This window comes from Podarcis erhardii, assembly GCF_964252035.2.
Source record: "Podarcis erhardii genome assembly, chromosome: 14".
In the NCBI taxonomy this organism is placed as follows: Eukaryota; Metazoa; Chordata; class Lepidosauria; order Squamata; family Lacertidae; genus Podarcis; species Podarcis erhardii.
The window spans coordinates 14,670,254-14,676,253 of NC_138503.1; the positions used below are offsets into that span (position 1 = coordinate 14,670,254).

The 6,000-nt window shown below is 46.9% G+C and overlaps 1 protein-coding gene across 1 annotated transcript in view; it reads right to left on the bottom strand.

Annotated features, from left to right (window-relative positions):
* The window catches only part of ATP8B4 (ATPase phospholipid transporting 8B4 (putative)), a 132,445-nt gene extending 126,654 nt beyond the window's left edge, over window positions 1–5,791 (bottom strand). The window contains exons 1-2 of the mRNA XM_081838756.1: window positions 5,651–5,791; window positions 454–558 (exon numbers count right to left, since the gene is read on the bottom strand). The gene's annotated coding sequence lies outside the window, so the exon portion shown is untranslated. The remainder of the gene's footprint in view (window positions 1–453; window positions 559–5,650) is intronic.
* Between the last annotated feature and the right edge of the window lie 209 nt (window positions 5,792–6,000).

The following is a 6,000-nucleotide window of genomic DNA, read 5'->3' on the forward strand; positions in this document are numbered from 1 at the left end:
TGCTGCCGCTGTGCCACCAGAGCACGATTTCTGTTCTCATCCTGAAGCAAAGTTCTTAACCTGAAGCACTATTTCTGGTTTAGCGGAGGCTGTAACCTGAAGCGTATGTAACCTGAGGTACCACTGTACAGTGAACGCTCGGGTTGTGAACGTGATCCATGCAGGAGGCACGTTCGCAAACCACAGCATTCGCAACTCGCAGCGCCACGTCTGCGCACGCGTGGGTTGCGATTTGGTGCTTCTGTGCATGTGCAAAGCACGATTTAGCCCTTCTGCGCATGAGCGAGCACCGAAACCCGGAAGTAACCCATTCTGGTACTTCTGAGTTCGGCATGGTGCGTGACCCGAAAACACACAACCTGAAGCGCCTGTAACCCCAGGTATGACTGTACCTTGAGCTCCTTGGAAGAAAAAAGGTGGCCTATATATATAATGAATAAATAAGTAGCTTACCAAAGCAATCTAGATGGCTCTGTAGAGAAAGCTCTCCAATGCCATGCCATGAGGACAACATCTCCTTCACTTTTCAGAGATCTTCTAGTTTCCAAAAGGTCCACCCTAAGCAAGGAGAGGAAAGGAAAGTTATCATCTGTTCAGTAAAAGCCCTGCTTCTACTTCTTACATTTCTGCAGTATAAAAACTGAAAGTGCTACTGGAGAGAGAGAGAGAGTGCAAAGTGGGCACTTGAGTCCAAGCATGTTGTGGTGCCCTGCTCCAAAATAAAACATTTCTGAATTGTCCTTCCACAAAATGCACACACAAAAATGGCAAAAAGCTTACACACACACACACAATTCAGCACCTCTATGCCACCTTTCTGGTGTTCCGAACACCATATTATTATCTCAATAATAACCTTTTATATATAGGGTGCCTACATTCTGCATGTGCAAATGGCTTTAGATAGCTATTAGGTCCATAAATTACCATATAGCATATATTTAATACATAAAAAACAGCGACAATTTGTTGTTGAGAAAGGACAGCTGGACATATAAAGGGCCCCATTACCTTCAGTAGCTTAGGGCCTCATCAAACCTAAATGCGGCCCTGACAGGATTGCTCTGCACAAGTGCTATCCCATAGACATTTCCCTGGGAGCAAATCTTGCTGAACCTGACAGGGTTTACATGTGACAGAGTAAGTGGGATATATAAAGGTAAAGGGACCCCTGACTATTAGGTCCGGTCATGGCCGACTCTGGGGTCGTGGTGCTCATCTCGCTTTATTGGCCAAGGGAGCCAGCATACAGCTTCTGGGTCATGTGACCGGTATGTCTAAGCCGCTTCTGGCGAACCAGAGCAGCGCATGGAAATGCTGTTTACTGGAGCAGTACCTATTTATCGACTTGCACTTTGACGTGCTTTCTAACTGCTAGGTTGGCAGGAGCAGGGACCGAGCAACGGAAGCTCACTCCGTCGCGGGGATTCGAATCGCTAACCTTCTGATTGGCAAGTCCTCGGCTTTGTGGTGTAACCCACAGCGCCACCCGCGTCCCTAGAAGTGGGATATATACCTTTGATGAAATGAGGGTTCCCTGCATTCACACACCTGAGATAACATGTGCTGCATTTTGACTGTGAGACAACTCTCACACTTTTTCACCTGCTCGGTCCTCCATTAGCTTCACGGGCAAGCTCCACCAAGTTCCATTGTTTGTTTGTTTGTTTTAAGTTTTTATTTATACTTTTCAAATTCATGCATTTCATTAATTTTACAACCATTTTAACATTTCCAAGTCTGACTTCCTTCCCCCTCTTTCTGCAGTTCCTTAAATTTATTTTTTAATACCTTCTGTATATCCAAATTCATTCAGTTTGCTCATTTAATTATCTACTTTAAATATAAATTCTTATGAAGTTGCAGGTAATTATTACAGTAATCCTGCGATATGCTGAGCTCCGTTGCCGCTCCTTGCAAGAGTTTTCCAACTCCCCATTTTTTGTGTTGTGAATTTCTTACGCCAACAGCCCTGTCTGTGTACAAATGATTCTTTCAATGAAATATGGATTTACTGGAGGAAGGGGAGAAATAAAGCCTTCTGCAGTTTTGTCGCATACATATTTCAAACCACATCTCTTCTTTTTTTCAACAGGTGACTAACAGCACGACCTTAACCTACTCATAAGGAAGTCCCACTGAATACACTAGGGATTACTCCCAGGTAAACAGGGCTAGGACTGCAGCCTACATCAACAAAGGCAGCCCATTACAATTATAACGCACCGAGAATTAATCAACCCAGTCTGGAGGACACAGTCCTGTGCAAATACAGTCAAGTAATTACAGGTGAGAAGGAGCAGCTGTAAGCTAGGCTGACATGGGGATTAGAGGCAGAGCAATTAACTTGAATTGACTACAAGGCAGCAGGTGTTAGACCCAGAGGTCTCATTTCAGGGTTTGGGGAGGGGGGCAACAAAGAGATTTCAGGAAGTAAGAAACAATTCCAAACAGGGAAGAATGGCAAGGTAAAATGCTAGATTATGCCAAAATGGCAAAACTAACTGGGACCATAGCTGTCAACTTTCAGATTTGAAAATAAGGGATCAGCAGACCACAGAGCCTAGGACTTGCCGATCAGAAGGTCGGCAGTTCGAATCCCCGCAACGGGGTGAGCTTCCATTGCTCGGTCCCTGCTCCTGCCCACCTAGCAGTTCAAAAGCATGTCTGGCTACAGCCCACAAAGTGCCCCCGCAAGGCGATAAATAGGTACAGCTCTGGCAGGAAGGTAAATGGTGTTTCCGTGCACTGCTCTGGTTCGCCAGAAGTGGCTTAGTCATGCTGGCCACTTGACCTGAAAGCTGTACGCCAGCTCCCTCGGCCAATAAAGCGAGATGAGCACCGCAATCCCAGAGTCATCTGCGACTAGACCTAACAGTCAGGGGTCCCTTTACCTTACCTATGTCACCCAGCCACAGTGGTTTGTTAAGGGTGCTAGGAATTGTAGCTTTGCTAGATCCCAGGATTCGCTGGGGGAAGCTGAGTGCTTTAAATGGGATTCAAATGTATGGTGATGATGTGATCATCTACACTAATAATAATAATAATATATTTAATTTATTATTCCTATCCCAGTCACTCTGGGTGGCTCCAAACAGAATATTAAAAACACGATAAAACATTAAAAACTTCCCTAAACAGGGCTGCCTTCAGATGTCTTCTAAAAGTCAGATAGTTGTGATGGGAGGGCGCCACTACCAAGAAGGCCCTCTGCCAGGTTCCCTGTAACCTCACTTAGAACCTTTTATCAGATTTGTTCCACTGTAACATCAGGCCCTTCCTCAAAGGATCTTGGGAATTGTAGTTTAGTCAGCAATAAGCATGTCAGGACTTTTCCATGATTAGACATTTCAAGCACTATTTACAGAAGCGCTGTTCCCATGGTGCCCTGGTAACTATTAAACTGTTTGTGCCTGCAGGGTAGATATACCTACAGACCATGGTTTCTAGAAGAGCTGAAAGAAGTAAACAGAGACGTTGTTGATTGCAGCAAGCACACGGACTTCATTTCTCCCCCATCAAAAAATATTTCATGATGAAAACCAGGTTTGGTAGAAGAAGAAGAAGAAGAGTTTGGATTTGATATCCCGCCTTTCACTCCCTTTAAGGACTCTCAAAGCGGCTAACATTCTCCTTTCCCTTCCTCCCCCCACAACAAACACTCTGTGAGGTGAGTGGGGCTGAGAGACTTCAAGGAAGTGTGACTGGCCCAAGGTCACCCAGCAGCTGCATGTGGAGGAGCGGAGACGCGAACCTGGTTCCCCAGGATTACGAGACTACCGCTCTTAACCACTACACCACACTGGCTCTGGTAGTGGTTTGTGAATGCATAGCAAACTGCCCCGTACACTGAGTTAGACCATCTAGCTCAGTATGGTCTACACAGATTTGCAGCTGCTCTTCAGGGTTTCGAAAAGGTACCCTGCTCATCACTACTGAGTTTTCCCACTAGCACAATAGCTGTGTACGCACTGTGTCTCTAAAGCACATTCCAAACACATGTACCCCCTTTAAGAATTCTGGGCAATGCAGTTCACAGAGTTACCATTCCAAGCAAACTACAGTGCCCAGCTCCAGGTTGCGAGCGGCGCTGTGGTCTAAATCAAAGAGCCTCTTGGGCTTGCCAATCAGAAGGTCGACAGTTTGAATCCCCGCGACGGGGTGAGCTCCGGTTCCTCTGTCCCAGCTCCTGCCAGCCTAGCAGTTCAAAAGCACAGCAGTGCAAGTAGATAAATAGGTACCACTGGGGCGGGAAGGTAAACAGCGTTTCCGTGCGCTCTGGTTTCCATCATGGTGTCCTGTTGCACCATAAGTGATTTAGCCATGCTGGCCACATGACCTGGAAAGCTGTCTGTAGACAAACGCCGGCTCCCTCGGCCTGAAAAGCGAGATGAGTGCTGCAAGCTCATAATCGCCTTTGACTGGACTTAACTGTCCAGGGGTCCTTTACTTTTTTACCTTTACAGTGCCCAGAACTCTTTGAGGGGTGGGAAGGTGCCTTCAAAGTAAAGTGTGTGCTGCAAATATCTGTTTCTCCACTTTTATTCTTAAAGGTAAAGGTAAAGGGCCAGTCGCGGACGACTCTGGGGTTGCGGCGCTCATCTCACTTTACTGGCCGAGGGAGCCGGCGTACAGCTTCCGGGTCATGTGGCCAGCATGACTAAGCCGCTTCTGGCGAACCAGAGCAGCGCACAGAAGCACCGTTTACCTTCCCGCCGGAGCGGTACTATTTATCTACTTGCACTTTGACATGCTTTCGAACTGCTAGGTTGGCAGGGACCGAGCAACGGGAGCTCACCCCGCCGCGGGGATTCAAACCGCCGACCTTCTGATCAGCAAGTCCTAGGCTCTGTGGTTTAACCCACAGAGCCACCCGCGCCCCACTTTTATTCTTAGCCCACCTTAAATTACTTTTCTATACCTTAAAAGAAAATTTAAAAACTGGGAGCATAGGACAAACAAAGGAAGCTGCCTTCTACCACTGGTCCAGCTATTTCAATATTGTCAACTTTGACTGGCAGCTGCTTTCCCTATAGGCCTTTAGACAGGGTTGTCTCCAATCTCTACTTGGAGATGTCAGGGCTGAAACCTGGGATTTTCTACATGTGGAAGCGGTTGCTTTCCCACTGAGTTTTGGCCCTTCCCCTTAAACTGTAATCAAAACCAAGCTGGATGGAGGACAATGTAGCAATTCCTCCAGAAACTTAATAAGGGGAGATATTGTAACTTAGTAGGAAAGCTCATGCCTTCGACCCAAAAGGTCCCTGGCGTCTCCTGGTCCGTGGTATCTATCCAGGGGAAACCCTGGCATCTCCAATTTAAAAATCGCATCACAAGTTACAAGGAAGACCCTTTGCCTGAGACTGCCGATTGAAGACCACAAGACTGGCCGGATTTGTCCAGAAGATGGACAAATCTGGTATGGAATGAGGCAGTTTCCTACACAATCAGTCTTAATTGCTATCAAGAAGTATGGGTGTCAGTTTTAATATATAGATATATAGGCACATCAAAGTGGCGTCATAAAATAAAAATAAAACATGCCTCTCTCTGTCTTTCTGTCTCTCACACACAAATTCTGGGTCTGGAAGGCATAAACTTTAAAATAACCTCCATAAGGAGATGCGTGGGTTGTTTTTGCTCAACTTACCACCGGAGAAGCGCATGAAGGAACCATCCTCACCTATCAACAGACCAAGGGATTTGGTTGCAAGAGAGCAACAACAGGAAAGTACAAGGCTGGATGTGAGATTAGAAAAAGGCAGATGTGCCGAGCGTGGAGGGGCAGCTGTTTCCCACGCAGCTGCGGTTGGCACTCGGCGGTTGCTCGTAGTGCCTCACCTGCTGCTAACAACCCACAGAGCGTTTCAGGAAGCATGCCCTGGGAGTTCCTTTTGTTCCGACGCCAAGCGCTCGGTGTATCGCCCGCAGCACAGCTTTTCTGCACAGAGTCCGGCAGAAACTCAGCCAGAAGATAAGAAACCAGGGATGCAGACAGGT